At 40.1% G+C, this 23,022-nt stretch overlaps 1 protein-coding gene and 1 long non-coding RNA gene across 7 annotated transcripts in view; one reads left to right on the top strand and one right to left on the bottom strand.

Moving 5' to 3' along the window:
• LOC145976670 (uncharacterized) overlaps positions 1-10,987 on the top strand; it is a 73,433-nt gene extending 62,446 nt beyond the window's left edge. The window contains exons 3-4 of the long non-coding RNA XR_014440289.1: positions 7,845-8,138; positions 10,276-10,987. This is a non-coding gene — a long non-coding RNA (uncharacterized LOC145976670). The remainder of the gene's footprint in view (positions 1-7,844; positions 8,139-10,275) is intronic.
• LOC145976668 (nephrin) overlaps positions 1-23,022 on the bottom strand; it is a 372,381-nt gene that overhangs the window by 190,952 nt on the left and 158,407 nt on the right. The window lies entirely within an intron of this gene.

Raw genomic sequence — 23,022 nt, 5'->3', positions numbered from 1 at the left:
GAGGGCGAGATATCTACGCCCCTAGTAATTAAAATAAAATCGGCGAGAGGAGCCGCGCTTTTCGAGAACTTGCCGGTTCGCATTCTCAGGAAAGCGCGTTCAGGGCGCGCGTTTTCCCTCCAATAAGACGTAAAACTTTAATGATACGGTTGCGACAACTTTTACAACAAACTTTATGGCACGAGGCAAGTCGCGTCCCGCTATTTTCCGCGATACGTTCGTTTCTCGGAGCCGTGCTCGACGAAACGTGAGCGGATCGAATCGAAGTCGTGCCGATATTCATGGCTTTACCGGCCAGGATTGCCAGTGGTGGCTAGCGGTTTTGCGGAGGTGGCATTGCCCACTCGGTATATCCGAGTTAATAATTCGCGGTTCATCTCCCCGCCCGACCCCCTATCCCTCCGATCGTATCGGGATATGTAGAGCGCACCGAACGAACATATATACGTGCGTCATTCGAAATCATTACCTCATGTACACCAGCCATACTTCGTGTAACCGCCGAATCGCCGGTGTCGTGTTTTGCTGTATCTCTCACGCCAATGCCTAATGCGAGCTGAACGGCTAAAATATGCACGTATAGCGATAATGGCTCAAAATGTTGCACTCAACTACTAATCGAGTGTATTAAAAGTGTTCTGAATCGCGGATTCGGGCCATTATGGTGAAACGCGGATTATCAAATAGTATAAACTAAAAAAAAATGTATAAAATGCGTGTCCTATTTTTTCGCGAGAAAAGTGTAAGTGAAAGACTGAAGAAAAATCCCATTTTTATCTTCGAAATATTTCAAGTAAAAAATTTTTTTTTATTTTTACAAATGTAAATATGTATTAGTTCAAACTTATAATATGTACAATTAAATCCATCTCAAAGTTGCAGCGTTTTAAGATTTGACTATAAAATCAAGACTTAATTAATGTAACCATAATGAATGTTATCTCGCTGGCAGAATCGCGAGGATTTAGTCTGATCCGACTCACTTTGTAAGCCATGTCCCGACTGCACCTAGAACTTGTATACCGCAGTTATCTTCCGGCTCGAGACAGCACGATAGCGGTTTAAAGAATGAGCTCGGTGCATTACGCGTGTGCGGAAACAGTTTACACGCGGGAAACAATTTTCACACGATCTTCACGATTAAAGTGAGACGTTAATTTGTGAACATTTATCGTCATTAAAATAAATGAGGAAATATATTTGTGCGTGAAAATATAATTTTCCTACAACTTTCTCTACAATATTAGAGATAATGTTAGAGTACCCAGAAAGTGCCGAGGAAAGAGTGCTATAGACTTAATATTTTGTTCCTATTTTCGAAGAAAGTATGATTTTTTAATAACTTATATAATTAAAGTGATAAAAATCACTTTAATTATATATAGAAGTAAAATACTTCGCGTATAAGATAAATGTTACATATTTACAGTAATTGCTTTTTTTATAGACTGCATTACTTCGTCAGATTTCTAATTAGATTATCTTCTCGATTATATATATATATATATCAATTTCCACAGTTAAATTTTAAATAAAGTTGCAATAAATCAGGAGCAGTAGATTTGCACGAATTTATTTTATACTTACAGTAAGTGAGATTGAATTAATACGTGAAGCATCTATAAAAAAACATGTCTCATATATTCATAAATTTGACTACGTTCAGCATGAATTCATTATTACCTGTCAGCAAAATATCTATTAAATTTAACTCATTCTCTGTATTTCATTATGCTAAAAGCAGACCTCTCTTCCCATTTCTTATTCTGGCCGGTTTAAAATCGCTCACTGAGAAAAGTCGTTTGATTGTGTCAACAAGACGTATCTGATGGAAGGCATTTTGGTTAAACCAAGCAGAATTTCTAGTTATCGCAATAAGACTCGATTTTTTTATAACTAGAACGTTTAATTGATTTTACTACAAGGATTTGATTAGTATTTTCTAATTGGATCTATAAAATTTCTTGTTATATTAACTAAACACAGTGATGCCATTTTTTAAATAAATTTAGTATTATTAACAAGAAAATTTGGTAAATTTAACAGGAAGGAGTTAATCATACTCATCTGGTAATTCCTAAAGGAATTCTGATTTGTTCATTTTCCAACAGACATACTGATTGAATCTACCAGATTTCTAATTAATGCAACCAGATTTTTTCTCAGTGCTCGAATTACGAATACTTGTAGCTATTAGGAGCGAAGTTTCTGAAGATTTTGTCGATCCATGACGTTCGCTTTAAACGCGAGGAGCACGCACAATTCGACTTATTCAAAATGGTCCCTTAAACGCACCTTATTTCCGCACTACGTATATCCAAAGCCCGATTCGAGAAGAGGAGGCAGGAGCGGAGAACCATCGCGGCTGCGTGGCACGTGCGAGACGTAATATCCCGTCCCGCGCCAGGCATACGAATCGTTCCCCGCTATTACGGAAGGAAGCGAGGTGGAGTTCTGGATCCTCGCGAGGCCCTTTGGCACGCGCGTAACCTAAAGGGAGGAAGGCCGGGGTTGGGAGAGGGCGAAGGTACGAGTCGTGATGTACGACAAAGGCCGAAGGGAGGAAGGGAGGTGCGAGAAACCAGGCTTGGTCGCGTATCTTCGGAATTCAGGCTGCGCCGCTCGTTTATGAAATATCCGATATATCCCGAAGGCCGAGTGAAATTTCTAACGGGACGAGGGACTTCCAAGGGATCTTCCGCTTCGCTTATCGACTCGACTTAAATATGTCCGTCACGAAAGAGGATGTAACACTCGACATTTCACGCGCCCGACGATCGCGCTTAAAATACAAGCATATCACAAATGAATTTGCATCACAATCGATCCCTTACATATATATATAGAGTAGTATAGCTTCGCGTAACAACGCAGTTATCTAGTTATCCTTTACGCATAGTGTAAGCCATGAATTATTCAGATTATTATAGACTATCGTAAAATTCGCTCTTGAGGAAGAAAAGAGCGAGGAAATAAAAAGAAGAATAATCACGATCATGTGATGAAGGAAGAAGAGAAGCAACATGATTGAGAAAGTCACGTTGCTAAGGATCTGAAAGTATCTTGTTTGCTTTGTAGGAATCGTCGCGATAAACTTTTGAAGACGGTATCACGCATTTCGCGGGCTTTAATGGTGAAGATACCTCTCGTATCACGACGCAATATGTATGCGTGAAGGTGGTAAATATTTATCAAGATTAGTCTCGAAGGGAGAGCACGGCTTTTTGTCTCTCTGTATTATTCGTCTGTGATTCCATCCTCGCGCGCTTTCAGACCGTGAAAGACGCAGACTGCCTTGTCCGACTCGTTTCTGGGAGTCAACTATGCTCCCTCGACACCCTATACAACGCGCTTCGTTATTCCGTCCCTCTATTTTTCCTTCCCTCCTGCGCTCGAGGGTGGATCATTTACAACGCAACACCGGTTGCGGGAAGTTGAAGCAGAAGGCAGAAACTTTAACTTCGGACAGGCTCCCATCCGGCTGCTTTTCATTCAACGCAACGACTACAAGACGTAGACGTCGTAAAAATCATCGCCCAAGGAAAAAACGACACTGATCTGCGGACTATATTGAAAAGAAGGGTAACTTTCTCGTAACATAACAAAAATAGCATGTCGCGAGAAAGGATTTGTTTTAGATAAACAGTGAAAATAAAGATCTCAGAGCGGTAAAGTGACTTCACCTTCTTTCTTCATGCACAAATACGATAGAACAGAAATAACAACTTGATGTGATCAATTTATTTCAGTGTGTCTAGTGAAAATTCAAAAATATTATTCGCAAGAAATAGATAAACGTCATATGGCTGGCTTTCACACACGTATATACGCACGCAATGTAGTCGGTACAGTTATAATAACCGCGATCCGTTTTGCGGAAACGCACAGTATCTCTCGACGGTCGAATACGCGACTTTGTCGGCGGTCGGTGGGACTTGACGAATAGCCTAGCTCGACCGCGCGGGTAATCCACTCGCCGGAAGGTCCGAGATCTCATCCATTTTAAGCAACTTCGTCCTACTTCCACCTAGACCGCTGTACCGAGCTTTCCAACCGTTCCGAGTCCTCCTACGCGGATAGATATCTCGTGGAATATATCCTCCATCCCTTGCTCTCGTTCGCCCCCGCCCACGATCTCTCGCGTATAGCTGGGCTCATCTCTCGACCCCTCGTAGCCGTTAGGTCCTGGGAATTCTACGAGAATCCCGACCGGCTTCTCGTGTATCGACCTTTGTCTCGCGGTTGGCGACCGCACGGATGACAGCCACATAGAATTCAGGGCGAGCACACAGAACAGTGCGACACGTGGGGAATCGGTAAAGACATATATCCAATCTGATGGGGCGAGCAAGATTAACCGAGCGATTATTGGCTTCGGTCATCGTGCGTAACATTTTTGCTATCGCGTTACACGATATGATTATTTCCGTTAATGTGTGTGGGAAAAGATATAATTTATTGGACAATAATTATGAAGAATGTTTCTGACAGTTTTATTTATACAGATTTTTATATACATGATAATCAAAAATCTCCCTCATATAATCAATTAAATAATAAATTTAATTTTAATAAATGTGCAAAATATGTACATTATAAATGAATTACGACAAACAATAAGATGGACACATAATGGAGTGGATGTCAATCGACAAACAAAAGGATAATTTCATAATTTCAGAGATAAATCACACAATTTGTCGAAAACAGGATGACACTCGTGTATCTCGTATCACGTCTGATGTCAATCTCTACATACATATATATTTCACGATATCGCTTTTATGTCAAATGTGAAATTATCGTGACACAAATAGAGCTGCCTTGCCGGAAATACAAAGTCCGGCAAATGAAGGCCGAAATATTTGAACGATAAGAGCAGGCAGATTTAACGTTAAGTGGGCTCTTTGTCAACCCCACCTACTACTAATATTCAATTTAAATTCTGCTCACGATACACGTAAAATCGGCGAGTCTGCGAGTTTCACGTTGTGCTCTCGCATGTAGGTCTTGACCCAAATTATATCGGGAAATGCCACGTCTAATTCAGGAAAAGAGAAAAAAGATAGAAATGTTTCCTTTTTAATTCTGCTTTAATGCTGCTCGCGCGTATCGAAATATCGGGAGAAGAGAAAGTAGAGAAAGAGGAGCGAATATATTTATAGCCGAGAGAATCTGTGCATTATTAAAAAACGATTTTTCGTTTTTTCGATTTTTCGAAAGAAAGATTCTACGAGGATTACAGAGAGCGCGGAGAACAATTTACGGTCGATTGTTCTCGAGGTCAGATCGTAATCCCTCGGAGGCATTATGAATGTTGTACCGTGCAACACTGTAATAAGGTAAATCGAATATCCGCCCGAGAATCGACACCGAGACATGCAAGATGCATTTCGCTTGTACGAAGAATATTGCATTATGCGGAAGGTACCGCGTTACAGCATTTTTCGGTCGAGTAGAATTCGCGGGAAGAGAGAAGATGAATTTATGCGATCGATAGAAGTATCTCGACCGCTCTCTACTTCGAATTCCGGCTTCTTCTCCGCCGTCTATGATTTTATTGAATTGGATAATACATCGTATCACGCTCGAGGCGATATGTCAATGAATATCTTTCGTATCTTTCTACCACGAGTCAACAGATTGATAGCATGTCAGTAAATTTTCTTACGTAAAATTAATATAATTATTAATATATATAAATTTTGTCATAAATATATTTTATTGTAAATATATTTTATTATAAATATATTTTATAGGAATATTATGTGTATACATTTTTGAAAAAAAAGTGCAAATGCACAACTTGTATAAAACTTGCTCGGCAAAAGAAAAGTACTAACTCATAATTGCAACACGATGGTAATATACGTTAAGGGGAAAAATCACATTGTATACATAGATAATTCCGGATATGCTTTATACACATTGACAAAGAAGCATGTTACATTTTATACTATAATGTTGCTTTCGCGTGCAAGGTATAGATATCGAGTACGAGCTCGCGTGGTGTGAAAGGAAAGATAAATCGCTCGAATTAGTAGAAATGATCAAAAATAGAAAAAGAATATCGGGCAATCATGTGAATAGAATATCCGTAATAGAAGATCCATAAAATTCTGAAGTCTTTAATTTAAGTTAAAATGGAGATTATTTGTTTTACTCGTATCTCTATCTCCGTTTATTCGATATTCCCCTTCTTTCTCTCCTTCTTTCTTTTTCTCTGCTGTCGGGAATATTGTTAATTTGTGTATAAATATATTTTAGATTGTCTCGCTCTCTTAAATAGCATAAATATTATCCTAGCAGAGAGAGAAGGAGAGAAGGAGAGTATCTAAAAGGGGAGAGGGATGCATCTAAATTAAATTTACGAAAATACATGTATCCTGACGAGGATAGGAAAGCTGCAGCGGATAATAATTGGTTACGGTAATGCCAGTGTAAATTGATAAATTGAAGTAATTCCGATGCCAGCTAGCGATGGGAGCCGCGTTGCTACCCCAAGCTACACCAGCCAACGGTACGAAATGCATCTAATTGGTGATCCCGAAGACGCGAGCAAGCTCGTAAAGTTGGAAGCAGGACGTTATTCGCGCAAAGTCGTGCTCGCTGTTCTTGGCAGATAGCCTAATTTATCATTGTTACTGTCTCGTCTTGTTCCTGCAACGAATCGCGTGTGAGAACGCGTTCCGGCATTTTCTTTCTCCGCTCTCGATCCATTACCTTTCTTCCCTTCTCGACGATTTAGAAACCATTAAAAAAGTATTATGAGAACTCGGAATTATTACACGAACGTAATCGTCGCAACAACGTGAGTAAATATCAAATATAAGTGCCCTCTTTAGGTTTTTATCTGCTCCCTTCGTATTTTTACTCATAGATGCCTATCTTATGAGTGTCTCTTTCTTCTTATATTTTCTTCTTATATTCTTCTTATATTTTTATCATTTAATTTTTATTTAATTGTAAACAGAGTATACAATAGTTTCATAAAATAGCTGTTATGCTCATAAACAGTGAAAATATCGTTTCTTTTATATAATGCAATAAATAAGTTCGTTATTTAAATTTAAACTCGTAAATTTGGAAAAATTAAAATATCGAACATTATAGGAGAGAGTGATATAATACTATGCGTGTAATTTTCGGTAATTTTGACTCTACTCGCTTTCTTTCGGTACTTTCTCTACGGTTTGTGTAACTCGTGATCTAATTTTCCCGCATTTACGTGCTCGATCGTACATTCCTAGCCTTTGTCTGTTAATTCGCTTTAGTTACATGCGTGTTTGTGCAATGCTTGTGCAACAATCGAAGCTTGCAAATATTCAGAATGTTTTAAGTGTCGGTCAATTTTAATTCACATGTCCGTAACACAGTGCTTTTCGTCTGCAAAGACGTGTAGGATTAACTAAACGGACATTTAAATCGGTAATTAATACAATCTAGAAAGAATTCCAGACTCGATTCAAATATTCGAAAAGGGTAAAGCAGGTGCATTCGCCATTAATGCGAATCGTACAAGATGAATGTACAATGAAACTTTTCTCTCGTTAACTAACATTTTTATAACGCAATTTTAATAACGCTCCTACTTTCCCTTGTTATCATTATCGTTATCGCATAGTTGAAAAGAATGAATAGCACGATTCTGTCGTTAAACGGCTGAAAGAAAATCAGTCATCCTTTTCGGCCGCTCGGCTCTCTTTTCGCCGCAAAGTTGAATAGAGGAGGAGCGGCGAGGCAAAGGGGCAATGGTAGGTGCGCGAAGAATGCAGAAACGGGACGGCTCTTATCGAGCTTCCTTCTGTTTTTACCTTCCACGAATTTTTGTATCTTTATTTTAGATCGTTGCCGGCACCCAGCCGATTCTCTCGGAAGCGTAGCCGCTGTGTAACTCCCGTCTTTCGCGGAGAAAATCTCGGATAAAGAGAGCGAGGGAAGACGAGAGAGAAGCGTCCGGGTGTTGCCCCAGAAGTGGTAGACGTGAGGACGGAGAAATGGTAAGAAAACGAAAAAGGACAAGAAAGAATCGCTTAGTGAAGGGCAAAGGAAAAGGAGAAGAAAGAAAGAGAGATCGGAGTAGTGGCTCTCTCTTCTGAAGGAATGGAGTTTTTAGTTCGTCCCAAGGGAATCGCGAGGTAATAATCTTCTTCCGAGACCGTTCCTTAAAAAAAAGAAAGAGAGAGACAGAAGATTGCACCCTGCCATTCCTACTTCCGAAATAGGCGCGCGCGATTAGCTCTCTCCCGTCCGTTATTTTTGTCTTTTTCACATTCACTTCTCCTTTTTCCTCTCTCTCTCTCTTCTTATCGACATATTATCTGCCTTCATATCTCTCCTCAATCTCACCCCCTCCGTCTCTATCAAGTATCATTCTCGCGGAGCTCGATATGGACAATCGAATATATTTTGATCACGCGATCTTTCCTCGCTCGTCTCTCGCGATTCTCGCCAATAACAGAAAAATCTCGACGATCTTTTCTATCTGTAAACGGCAAAGTGATACGCTCTATTGTTCAAGGAAAGGGTTCCATTGTGTGCGGAAGTCTTTGAGTAATAAATCGCCACTTGTTCAATCATAATAGGAAAATAAATAACGTATACATTTTTGTGACTTAATCATTGATTAAAAGCTCACACGATCCTATTCAACACAACTCGAATCGTCTCTCTTAGATATTATCGACTTGATCGTGCAAAAGTATTGCTATTGTCTACGAAAAGATCGAAACAACGTCAACTGTTCTTAATCCTGAATCAGCGAGCAATACCTTTCGACACCTTTTATACCGTATGGATGCGATAATACGACCGCCGATATTACACGGCGATGGGGCACGACAAAGAGGATCCATCAAGGATCGTACAATGGACGATTCTAAGTGACGATGACGGGTAGGCGCGTCCCGGCGGGACGGCATAGAAGCGAGCAACGGAACGCGGTATTGATACCGGTATTTCTCGCGTAGCTCAAGCTCGACCGACAGAATTCAGAGATTCCATTTAGCATTCTCCAGAGACAACGGGCTCGGATTGCCAGTATGCGTGAACGCTCCAGCACATCCTCTCTCTTTCTATCTCTCTTGTTTAATAGTCGCGTGCACAACACACCCATACATCCCATCTGTTGTCCGTCTCATCGGATGCGCATTTATGTACGTACGAGCGTATATGTATACCGTGGCCATCCTCGTCTTTCTCTCTCTGTCTCTCTCAACTTAGCATTATAGCCATCGATGACAATTGCCTGCGGTTCCTACATGTTGAATGATCCGACGATGATATACCTGTTGGCCATTTGAGAGCCGACAGGTAGTTTCCTTACGACCTGTCGCAAAGCTGCGTTGATGTCTTCCGGCCATTCGCTTCTGTCCGTTCATGAAACGACGCGAGTACCGAGTCTCTAAATAATACGAGGCTTCTATGACCTCTTGTATCTCTGGCGACACTTTGGGAAGGGTGAAACTCGCGCGCGTATGCCCTCCACTCAGAAACAACGGCCCGGGCATATTACCACCATTAATCATGCCCCCGTATTGAGTGGAACACTGGCGGAGCTGGAGAGAGACCGCGTTGTATGTGACGACATGGAACGTGAGAGAGATAGAGATAGAGAGAGAGAGAGAAAGGGAGAGAGTGGACGAATAAGTACCGATCCACTCACACGCCCTCTCGACAGGTTCCCTGGTTATCTCATTAATTATTCCAACGCTTCTTTCCCCTCCCTTCATTACCGGATATTACAGAACGTCATCGTGTTTTTACACGAGAGTGGAAAATGATGGCGGACCTTATTCCCGAGACGGTACGGATGACGTCGGCGCAATATTACGGTTGTACTACTGTGTTCGTCGAGCAATGCGGGGCAAGCTTCTCGTTAAGTGAAATATCGACGCGATGCAATGCGATGTGTATTTGAATTTCACCTGAAAAAATTGACAAGTTCACCAGCCATAAAAAATCGACAAATAAGACAACTTTCGATGCGATGCAATCCGCAAAATTAAATTGCCGATTCAACAACTGAGTTTCGATGAACATACGCAGTGAAATTTCGCAACAATTTTATTTGAAAAACAAAACGCAATAACAGCTCTATATATATGTATAAGTACATTGTGTAAAGTGGAAAATATAGATTTCTATGTTTATTGATTCACTATACTACCATTTATCGATGCAATTGTTAAAACAACATCCTGTTAATAACTCCACTTCAAAATAGTCGACGTGTAACACGTAGTTCAATTTGCATGCACGTAATTTACATTCCAGACCTATTTGTCCATTACGCAATGATGTTCATCAACAATACTTCGACCTCACGATTCTTTGGACACGAGAACCGGTCACGTACGAGTTTCGCCCTGGCAAGCTGCCGAAATTATGAAATCAGCAGTACGTGCGAAGGATTTCCTCGATATGGCTGATACGAGGCTAGCGAATGGGATGAGAGTACGAAAAAGAAGGACGCGCAAAGGGGTTGAAGGCAGGGGAGAGAGAGAAAGAGAGGCAGTGACAGAGAGGTAGACCTCTGGCTCGGGGAAGACGTATTAACCGGGCTCCCGAGAGTGCCGTAACCTCTCCTACACGTCACCGCGCTGCGAGGCGTATGTACACAGTGTGGGTGTATGGTGTCTCCGGTGTAGACCGCGTCTTATCAAGAAATATGGAACAACCGCGCGTAAATTGGAACGACCGCAGAGGCGAGCCAAGCTAGGTCGAGCCGCTCGAGCCGCGTAATTATTTCTATTCAATTACGACATCGACTTCTCAGGAGCGTCGTTGGCACAAATTGAATGATACGCATCTTATTACGGTTCGATGAGATATGAAATAGTTTCCTTAAGAAATAACTGTCTCTTTAAACAAGAAAAGTAAGTCGATCTCCGCAGTTTTTTTTACGCTGGATGCAATTTTGATCTTCAAAATGCTCCGTTACGTTACACTTTTGAGAAATTTGTTAGCTTGAAATTATAAAGAAAGATTGCTTTAAATATGATTAATATGTATGTGTGTTGATAAAGTTATATTCTATTCAAAATTAAGTATATTGTTAAAAACTTTTAGACCTCGGAAAGAATTTGTTGTGAAGATTGAGGATAACAAGATTTTCGTGATTAAATGTTGAATTATTAATTGCGGGAAAGTTGTAAATTAAGCCATTGAAAATCACGAACAGTCTGCCAAACATTTTACAATTGTTTATTGAAACTTAAGAGTCTTTCAGATTCATTGAATGCAAATCTGATGTTAAAACAGATTAAAAGTCAAAATAGCAAAATCAATATAGCGGATGTCAAAATCAAAGATTGTCCGTGTAATCTTCAATGGCTTAATTTACTCTTCTCCCGCAATATAATATTCTTTAAATTTTTGCAAAAATTCATACATATAAATTTTTCAGATTGCTGAATATAAATCTAATATTAAAAATCAACAATTGCAATTTGACGGATCGAATATGAATGGATAATTAATTTTAATTTCTCAGTGATGCGCATGATAAATTCAATATTTCATCTTTTATCATCAAAATCTTATTAATCTTAATATCTACTATAATTTTTTTGGAAGTTGAAAATTATAACAGTATAAACTTAAATCTCAAAAGATTAAATTTTCTATATCATAAATATAAAGCGATAAATTGCATGATAAATTATTAAAAACTTGACGTATTTTATATAATTTTAATTTGAATCTTTTTAAGATTATAATGGAAGATTTTATAGAAATTGATTTTTATTGAATATTAAATGTATTTGAAAAGATAATTTATATATTTCTTCTTGAATTTCTTTTTTCGGCTGTTATTTAACACAGTTTCTTCCTTCTAGATTAATTGACGGATAAGACGATCCGAAAGATATCTGCTTTTTGTCTTTTACTTCGATTTTAATAATAAGAAAAGGAACCGATCACGAATTTATAAGAAAAAAATATAATAGGACGAATCGCGGAACAATTGTGACCGAATGTGCAATCAAGTACATCCGATATCACATTGTAAGTGTAAATGAGCTGGACAAATGCAGCAAACTCGGAGGATAATTGACGGATCGTGTCCATTGTTGGCAAGTATTCTGCGGGCGCGCAGAAAGTGTTATCCCCCTGATGGAGTGTCAATTTCTCATTCTCCTTCCCTCTACCGTCGTAGATAATTAACGGTCTTGTGGCCTCGTGTTTCTTCGCGGTAACTTCATCGCAACCGAAACTTGCCATTGATCGAGCAAGACTCGTGTCTGTCCTCTGTGGCACAAGTAGTGTAACAACCGGTCTTTCATGGCTAGAAACACGACGAAGGCAAGAGGGGAGAGAATGGCAAGGATTGCGCCACGTTATTTCGCCCCGTTCTACATTCAGAGCAAGGAAGTTTCATCGATCGTTCCTACGGAAAATGAAATCGAGCGTTCTCCTTGCGCCAGGATTGTTCCGTAGGATTGAACGGACGTGGACGACCCCTGAAATGTTTGTCGCAATCATCATTTGTCTTCGTGGCCACCGATACAAGCGCATCGCTGCTCGTAGTACATCCTCCGTCTTCGCGTCCCAGCTCCTTCTTCTTCCACCAACCTGCCACGGACCGAAATTCTGTCCCTTCTCTCTTGATCTCGCCGTTTTGTCTCTTGATTTTTCTACCTCGATTTGCTACGCGCTTGGCACGAGCCTCGTTCCGTTTTTCCTGCCTTTCGACGAACGTGCGCGGAATTGTCCGGTTGTCCGTGCGATCGTTCACGAGGATGGAGGAAATCTTGGAGCAGATGGGGAGCCCGTGAGGGCAAACGCGAAAGGGTACGAGGACTCGGAAAACGTACGTGTCCCGAAACGTACGCGCCGAAAGCAAGAGACAAACAAGAGCGGGACCGGAAACTAGTTTTAAGAATTGGCTCGGTCACGTAAGTTTGGTAAGACGTTTACTCGTGACATCGATCGCCACTGCCTGTTCTCTCTTCGGAATGAGTGCGTTTTTTGATTTTACTTTATGTGATAATAAGAAACGTGCTATTATAGCTCGCATGGGTATCTATTAAAATTATATAACCGCGCTTTTCTCCTCTAAAAATATATTAGATTTTTGCGATAAAGTGTGAATATTAAAAAGCTTTTTACTTATGGATATTATGAGGAAACAAATGCATAGTATCGCGTAGTTTATTACAATTAATGTATTTATTATTTAAAAATACCTTTTTTTATTCAGGCATATTTTTTACCTTCTTTTCTTTTTCCCTTCTTTTCCTTATTTGATGCTTCGAGGAATTAAGATAGTATATCGTCGAATTAATCCATCAATCGTTACTTTAAAGCGTATGCCGGAAACAATTCAGCGAAAGAGAATGCAATGACTGCCGCGAAATAGACGGCGATTTTCCACGTCCGACACGGAAATGGAAGGAAAAGAAGACCAGACGCGGGCAGGTTCAACAGATAGACGAGGAACGAATCGTGAATAGCGGGCAATCCAAACCACTCTGGGGAAAAATAGTTGGACTGAAAGGGAACTAGATGGGAGAGAGAGAGAGAAAGAAGAAAAAGGAAAACAATGATCTTTCAGGAAGAGAAGAGATAATATATTTATAGATCTGCCAATGGCATTATTGCGAGAACTCGCTGCTCGATGAAAAAAATTGAAGATATTAAACAGATTATCATGTTCGAAACTCAAACATAATTAGATATAAAACAAAACACTTATATAATTAAATATTTAATACCTTCGTTGGAGAAACAGTTGTATTAATATTCCCGTTGGCAATTTACCATCTTCGCAATCATCTTCATAATCTTGATTAATAATCCTAATAGTCTCATGCGCGAAATGAAGGGTGATGAAACGAATTACACGTTATACACATCGCTATCATATAAATTATCCCGTCCTTATTACTTCGTAACTAGTGAAATAACGCTATAACAGTGAATGATATACTCATAAAGAGTATAACGTGAGGTAGGAAAGTGGAGTCCATTAGATTATATCTTCGTCGGGATCAATACGGCGGCTTATAAGCCGACTTTCGACAGAGAATAATACCCACGATTCCTCAGTTTCATCGAACCTAGCTATTACATTGCACTTGGCACGCGTACATACTCGCGTGCATTTTCTTACGTCATCAAGTTGTGCTTATGTCAACGTAATTTTTCGTCACGTGCGGCAACTTTGTCTCGCGACGAAACTTATCGATCTTAGGAATTTAACCTCATATATCAAGCGACGCAAATTAGACAAATTATATAATAATTATTATAAAATTCTCAATTACGATGCAAAAATAAAAAGAAAATAATGAAATTGATTCCTATCGACTTTTAATTATACGTTTCAACAATAAATAACTCTTTTTAAATCCCAAGAAAAAACTTTGATATCGAATAAATTTTTTAATTTCTTTTAATTTATTAAAATGTTACAATTTTGAAAAATCCGAAATTAATTATAAAATTATAATACTACAATGCGTATTAAAATAATTTTATTCCATCCATAATTAAATATTTTAAAAGATATAAATCTTCTGGCACACCGCATATCACAATTATAGCGTGATGAATTATAAAGATATTTTTTTTTTTACATCTTTAACCTCGTATCTCTCAAAATTCTAACGCGATAAAACATTCACCTGTATAAAATCGCGTTAACGTTAAAAAAGCTGAGAAATGAGAAATTATTTCTTTTTCTCGGGCTGTTCTTGTCGTACTGTATTATCCGCGATGTTATTCGCAAAATGGAAAAATTTCACAATAAGTCGAGGAGCTGTAGAGCGTTGTCATAAACCGCAAGAGAGAAAAGGGGAGAGCGAGGGTGTGGAAGGTGATACGATCCGGTGGAACGACAAGTGGTATTCGTCGACGGCACTTTATACGCTCGATGACGATCGATGCGAGGGAGCTTTTCGCGATAACAATTTGTACGATGGTCGTCTTTCTCCGCGAGCGCGCCAAGTCCGATTGCAATCGTTACGGCAGTTACGGCATCAAAGCGAAGGGAGATACCTAAGGGAGGAAGTCCAAAGCCCTGGTACGCGATATATGACCCTAGAACGTACCTGTAATGGATGCTTATCTCGTCCCGTGGACGCGAGACTGTCGTTTGTCCGGATCCCAAGGTGGATAATCGATTGATTTCTTTGTAAGACCGACGACCGGACGCACGTGGAAAAAATGCTAAATAAGCAAAAGAGCTAGTTTTCTTTAAAAGAATACTCGATAACTGGTGATTATATCCGCCGACTTTTCGTCGTGCGAGTGCACGAACGAAGGGGATCGATAAACGTGCGATTAATTAACCCTTGTTTTACACCTCGCAATACATACGTTTTACACGCATTGCAGTAGAGCTCATACAGATTACATATAGATACAGGTTTTATCGAACAATATGTATACAGTATAAAGTGCAGCAATGTATCGATTAACTTTTGCGTGCTTAAAAACGGAAGTGCATTCAATGTTCAATGCGATGTGTTTATGAGCGAGCGAACTGCGCTTTATCCGTTGAATCGTTCACCGGTACTTCGTGAAAGGGCTTTATGTAATGTGTTTTCACGCTCAAAGCATAGCGCGATGATATTAGTAAATGGGCGTTCGAACATAACTGGCCATACGAATTGAGCTGAATAACTTCGATATAACTATACGCGTGTGTGTGTGGGTGTGTGTGTGTGTAAGTTGGTGACCTTTTTGCCCGAATGTATCCTATCAACGTGCAACGCACTAAACGTGCCATTCCGTTGGCGTAAGACCGTCGTAAGAAAGCACGGTCGCGTGAATGAAGGAGATTCTTTTTCCTTTTTTTTTTTTATACGATGGAGCGAGAGACAAAAAAGAAATTTGAAGAGAAAAGGATCATGCGCTGTTAGGGAGACGGTCGTCTTTCCTCTTCCCCGGGGGACCTGTTTTCTACCTCGGTCAAAATCGACGAGATCTTCGCTCTCCGGGTAGCCGGACGCCCGTAAAGACGATGTCAACCGATACAACTCAGGATTGGATGGACGGGAGATGATATTGTACGACACCGTTTTCCTCATCGTCGTCTCGCGGTCGTCGCGTCCCTCGCATCCTCGACAAATAAGATCTCGGGGAGGAAAAAAAGAAGAAACGAGATATTGGATAGCCGGTTACACGGATACCTGAGCGATGCGGAGGCTGTTCGCGTCCCGTATATGCGTATAAACCCGCCCGCTCTAGTGTACCGTAACTCTTCTGTATTATACGCCGAGAGAAAGGACTCCGCTTCCAGGGTCGTCGACACCTTCATGGATAAAAAGAGGATCCTCCAATATGAATCCTGTCGAAAACCGGTCGCGTCTCTCTGTTTCCCTGTCTCCCTCTCTCTTTCTGCGTGGACGAAAAAGTTTTCCAACGCAATATACCGTTCAAGAATCCCGGGCATTTCGAGAGCAATCTAGGTTCATGAGAAAACGAATCCGGCTCATGGAAAGATACACAAAACATGAGAGAGATTCGAACAATCATAGGGAGGGAGAAAGAGAGAAGATGAATGCGGGAGAGAAGGTCCATTTTTGCGCTTCGAGTACACTTGTGTCACTGTTTTGCTGTTCTGTCCATTAGATACGGTTTACCGAAGAGTAAAAAGAGTAGCAAAGTATATATACAGAGAATTTTTATCATAGTCGCGCGCGTGCGCTCCGCACATGTATGAGGACGATGAATGGGCGAAGGAAGGAAGGAAGGAAGGAAGGAAGGAAAGAAGAAAGAAGGAAGGAAAGAGGAAAAGATGTAACACATAGCTAAACCATTGCTTTAGATTTCGAAATACTGTTCACAGTAGCAGCAGCAGCAAGTAGCTGGCTCGTTGTTTTCTCCTCCACCATCTCTCATGTCCCACTCCCGCAAGTTGCGAGCCAGCCCGACTACCTTCGCGAACTTTCACCTCTTTCTCTCTAGCTCCTCGCCTACCATCCCCCTGTCACTCTCGCCTTCTTTTTCTCTCTCCCTTTCTTTCCATCTTCCTCCTTTTCAGCACACTCTTCTTTTTACCGTTCAGACATGTTCCTGCCGCGCAGAAAATTTAAGACCCTGTGCATTATCGTGTAATTTAGGATACGCGAAGCGTAGCGGAGGAGAACGAGAAGACGAATAAATTATTTTATTGGTCGAGCACAATGTCTTCGTTATATACCGACCAAGATGGGCGTATAAATCGCATATAACTTATTACGATACCCACCCAAGAGGCCAGAAGCGCTTCTCAAGGAGCTACAACGTAGATTACCTGCTCGAGAGACGGATAAAGAGCAAGGATGCTGGCGAAATGACGAGCACCGAGAGGCGATCGAGGGGCATTATGGATATTATCGAACCCATACCGTAATCCCGCGAAAGCCGGAGGATCCAATATGCGAACGCTTCACGGTGCGCTCGCGCAACGTTTCATATTACTCTCCATTGTTGAATATTGCTCTAAAGTTCATCCCGACCAAAAATTCGTACTGTAAAAGGTTAGCGTGCGCCGGGCAACATTATTTGCACGGAATGAAATTCAGGGAGGTCGATTTCAGTTTACGAATCGACGGACCTTTTTACCCGGCCGCGTATAAAAGGACGAGAAGCGAGGGGGAATAAAAATTTTTCTCGTTCCGGAAAAATCGATATCCAAATAATTTCGAGAATCCCGAATCGAGATATCCGCGCGTTTGCTTTCGTACGCGGAATAACTGCAGCGCGGAACGAGAGAGTTTCGATGTCGCGGCTTGCTTTGTCCTCGGCACTTTGACGTGATCGAATAATCCCGCGACATCTCGAAGCGACCTGACCTCGCGAATGACCGCAATGCGAAACGCTAAACTGTAAACCAAAAGCGCTAGGCTGTTCCACTCGTTTTGATAACCGTAACATACAGCGTGATACTCCCTCCCCTTCTCCTATCCCCCTGGCGCCTCTCGTTGCAGTTGCACGTGAAGGGTGAATACAGGTAGAGAAATGTATTCTCTCTCTCTCTCTCTCTATCTTCGTACGCAGTTACACACGGAAAATCGTACACAGATACACATGTACATGGTTTACGATTCTCGACACCTGCGCGAGCAATATGTCCGACCGGGCACACTCTGTAATCTATTGTACAATCTCCTATCAGAGGCATAAACTATGATACGTGGTATCAGGACTAACCGAATACGACTATTTCGAATCATCTTACTAAGCCTGCATCTTATCCTTGTGGGAGCGGAATCACTTATCGCCTTATCGTCTCTTTGTTGCAACGAGCAACCCCTGTCATCGCGTTTACGTGCGACCGAATGATTGCGTGTCTAGTGCGATAAATGAGCACCCGCGGCGACGCGTCCTTGAGCTTAATCGTTTGCGAGCCGCGTGTCGCCAAAGCATACTAATTTTCTGCGGCCAGTTGGTGACGCGAGAATAGCGTGCTCGACGTGTCTGGCGGAATTTGTTTGCCGAATGATAATTAAGTAAAATTAAAATACAATCCCTTCCACAACATGCTTAAAAATTTTAACAGACAAGATCGTTTGATGATTTAACCCCTTCACAGTCCAGCGAAAAGAAACTTTCCGTGCTAAAAGTGTGTTGAAGAAAAAAGTTTTTAAAATTGCATGAATACGTCAGTATAAATATTATTGAGGTCGCCGAATCCGAATCTGAAGCCAGAATTACAAAATTCAAAATGATGAATCCAATATAGCGGATCAAAATTCAAAATAATTTTAGATTTCAATAAAAATGTGTATCATTTTTGGGGTTGCAAAATCCAAACCTAATATCAAATTTTCCAAATTAAAAATGGCAAATCCAATATGGCGGACCAGAGTTCGAACAAATAGTTGACATACATAAGAGTTGTATATTTCTCTCTTCAATTATTTTTAAATCCCGCTCTCTGCCGAACCCAGAGTCACGAATCGAGGACGTGGCGGTTATTGACTCCGTTTTTTTACTTTTTTTATTTCTTGAAAACTGGTATACGTTTCCACTTCTGTGCAAACAGCTTGATTTGATAATTCGTGACTCTGGATTGGCAGATAGCGGGATTTATAAGTAATTGAAGAAAAAAGTGTACATCTTTTATGTATGGCAACTATTTGTTCTGGTCCGCCATATTAAATTTGCAATTTTTAATTTGGAAAATCTGATATTAGATTCGAATTCGGCGACCCCAGAAACGATAAGAAACCTATTTTTATTCAAACCCAAAATTATTTTGAATTTTGATCCGTCATTTTGAAGTTCGAAATTCTGATTTCAGATTCGAATTTAGCGACCTCAGAAACCTTAAAATACTCAAGGACAATCAAATCGTAACAGTAATAACATGTTTTATTCAAGATGCCCCTATAGGGGCCATGAAGCAAAAGTGGCACGAATTTTTTTGACCCCCTATAGGGGTCTCTGACAGTGAAGGGGTTAATGTCGCCAGGTTTCCGCGAACAAATTGCGACGCGGCACGAAAATAGTAAGATTACGTTTGGAAAAATTCATTTAGCAACGTATGCAAAGTGCACAAAAGTGCGATCTTCCAAGAGGAAGAAGTAATTAATCGTAGAATACTAGGCGAAGCAATCGGACGACTTGGATCGTTAGTTATATCGCCCGCTGTCGCAGTAAGTTAACTTTTTGCGGGCAAGTCGCGACACGAAACGAAAGTGCCACGCTCGTGTTCGGCGAAGGAAGGATTCGTCCAACGGCTGCAATTTATGTAGATCACGCAAACATTGCATTTTCGTGAGAAAATCTCAACGAGTATGCCGACCGACACGTCGCCAGCTCGATCGTTAGTGTTGCCTCGCGTACCAAAGTAGTAATTCTCTCTAAACAAGTTACACGAAAGTAGCGTTGACGCGAACGAAAGAATGCCCTTCGGCGAAAAAGAAACATGTATTTTACGCGCGAACCGCAGACAGTCGCAGACTCGTAAGAATATTACAACGGTGATGCTGCGAAGCAAGAGTCAACGCGACGCGACGAAATCGCATTCACGTAAATTAAGGTCAAATTGGCTAAACGAGCTCCGAAGCGCGACGACACCACCGGTAATAAAGTGTCACTGCGTCGACATTTTTATTTGCGCACGTCGTTTCACATCGGTCGTTTTACGCGTTTGCTTTATAACTTTCATCGATTCCTTCATGAACGCTGTACCGATTGAAACGTGAGAGAAACTGTTAGAGAAAAGAATTGTTAAAATAAAGAAAGCGCAAATTCATATCGCATTCTGAATATTTTACCACTGTGAAGCTTACGCGTGGTTAAATGATAAAATAATTTTGTGTACACTTTGCAAAACACATACAGATATATCAATTGTTCAATTATTATTCTCAACTTTGACATGAACGATTGATTAAACAAGATAATTGCGGCATCCTATTAAATGTAATAAAATAATACATGAGATATTGAAATGTAAAATAAATATATTTCAATGATGTGACCGGATTTATACAATAAGCATACTAATACTGAGCATATTGTTATTCTTATACAAATTGTTTAAATTATTTGTAGATATCAATCTAAAAAATTCCTTCTTCCAATATTTAACTGTGATTTTTCTGTATAATATTAATTCACATGTATAATATTATATATCTGAAAATACATATATGTAAGAGAAAATTTGAAGAACTAATGGAACTAGACCCTCGATGCACGTTCGAAACGAGGGATGAACGTGAGCAGCGCTGATCGGTGGCAACGTGTTTTGTGACAGCTTCGAACGAAATATCCCGTTCCCAGCCACCGTCGGCGGTTTAATGGATAAAACGATTCGTCCGGACGCGCGGATCAGCCGAATCGCGTGAAACCCCGTCACAGATCAATCCGGGTAGAATCTGATTGCAATTAAGAGAGGGCCAACATAGAGGCCAACGCGGGTGTGCACGTGCCTTTTGATTAAACGCACGCGGCGAGCGTGCGAATTGGAACGGGCGCGAGGCACGATTTTCTGTTCCTATCAATTCCGGAATCGTGAAAGTTACCTCATCTCCTCCGGCGGTATTGCGGCAGTTTGATAGAACGCGGCGCGACTGCCGCTTCGCTCAATCGAGTCTCTTTTTCGACACTCAACGATGATAGATCATTATTAATTTCGAAACGGAAATCGGAAATTCCAGGCATTCGTTAATGCCTTTCATTTTTGGATTAGGCATTTTCGAATCGAATCTAGATATGTATTTGCGCGTCATGCTTTTGAATTGTGTCCGACAGATATGGATATGTATGGCAAATAAAATAAATAAAAATAACATGTTATACAATATTAAATCCAATGGAGTTGGATTTTGGAATTTTTTAACCAATAGTCATGACTGTAGATGCGATGAATTTAATCCGACAATATCTAAATCCAGAAATAAAAGGTATTAATAAAGTCTAATACAATATGATGAAAATAAAAGAAAAATTATTTAATAAAAATAATTATATAAAATATAATATATTATTATATAATTATATAAAATTTACTTATTAAAAATCTTGCAACAAAATTATTTTTAGCAAATTTGAATAAAAATTGACATTTAAGAGAGAGAGAGAGAGAGAGAAAGACAATTTAGCATCAAAATAAAATCTTTATATATATTTATATATGTATGTATAAGCTTTAAAATAAAATCTCTTTAATATGTGGTATTAAATCTGCTACTTTAAATTTTGAAAACTTGGCCTTATACTTGAATTTAACACACGACAATCGCTGCATGTAAATTTTCATTAAGATTAAAAATGATTTTAATCTTTTACTTTTATCGAAGCTTAAATTTGCCTTAAGTTAATAAACCTCAAAATTTTCACATTATATTTAACTTTGTTTCTCTCTTGTGAAATTCTTTATAAATTTTTATTAAAATTTCAAACATATTTCAAGTTTTGAATTCGCTAATTAAATTTGCCATTTTAAGTTTTAAATTTTTAACTTCACAATATGCGACCTCAGAAGCTCTCAGATATTTATGAATCTTGTAGACAAGATAACACAAAAAAATTGACCCGCCAAAAAGTTAAGATTTTTTAACTAATCAACTATGCAATCAATTTTGATTATTCAATCCTTCAGAGTGATTATTTCTCTGGCTAAAAAGTTTGTACTAATTTTGCATTTAAATTGACTTTCAACTCAAGTTTAATATCGAATCGTCAGAATGAAATTGGTTTCAAATTCTTGCGCTGCCGATCGAAAAGCGTACGAAATCAATGGTCTCGCGTGCTCGCGGCCGCGTCGCGTCAATCGTACGTTCGTTCTACTTACGTAGGTAAGATAAGCGGCGCGTCACTTGCTTGGACCCTATTAATATCGTATCGTATCGCCTCCCAGTCACAACGGACGAGTTTGCAACGGCAAAAGCGACTACCGGCGTCCATTGTAGCCGCAGGCTCGCAGCAACGAAAGAGCGATACTTAGTCGGTCCCGCAGAAATGCGGTTAAATGAATGTCGCGAGCACCAGCCGTTCTCGAGCGCGTAATGTGCGGCGGTTGGGCGTAACGTCGACGCTATTTCTTCCGTGTATAATCCACTTTAAAGTGCGCGGAACAAAGGCATTCCGGGCAAACGAGCGCACGCGCGATGCGACGACGAAATTGTTGGTGAAAAAGTGCTACGCGCAGTCATTTGGGATCGATTTGTACGAACGAATGGCATCGGGAACGGCAGGTTTTATGTTGCGCTATTATCGGGCGGCGGAAAGAAAAACAGATAAACGCTTAATTGGTCACTGCGGCGTTATACCAGTATATCACGATTAATGACAGCGGTTATTTTTCTGCGCGATATAGAAATACAGCAATATGCGCGTATATCGTTTTCTGAATCGAATAACGCACGCATTAATCGTCCATATTCCCATTTTTGTTATTTGATTTAACACGCAAGTCTCTTTTATTGTACAGCGCTATTTAAATGATTGACTAATCGAAAAATATAGCAATAAAGTAATCTCATGCAACATTTAATTACATCTTATAACATAGGGGGAGTTCCCCTAGCACCGGACGGCACTTAGTACCGGACATATGTCATATCTATGCGAATA

This window comes from Camponotus vicinus, unplaced genomic scaffold (genome assembly GCF_025532165.1).
Source record: "Camponotus vicinus isolate PSW18456_S1 unplaced genomic scaffold, iyCamVici1.0 SCAF_9, whole genome shotgun sequence".
In the NCBI taxonomy this organism is placed as follows: Eukaryota; Metazoa; Arthropoda; class Insecta; order Hymenoptera; family Formicidae; genus Camponotus; species Camponotus vicinus.
This window is presented reverse-complemented; position numbering and strand designations above follow the sequence as displayed.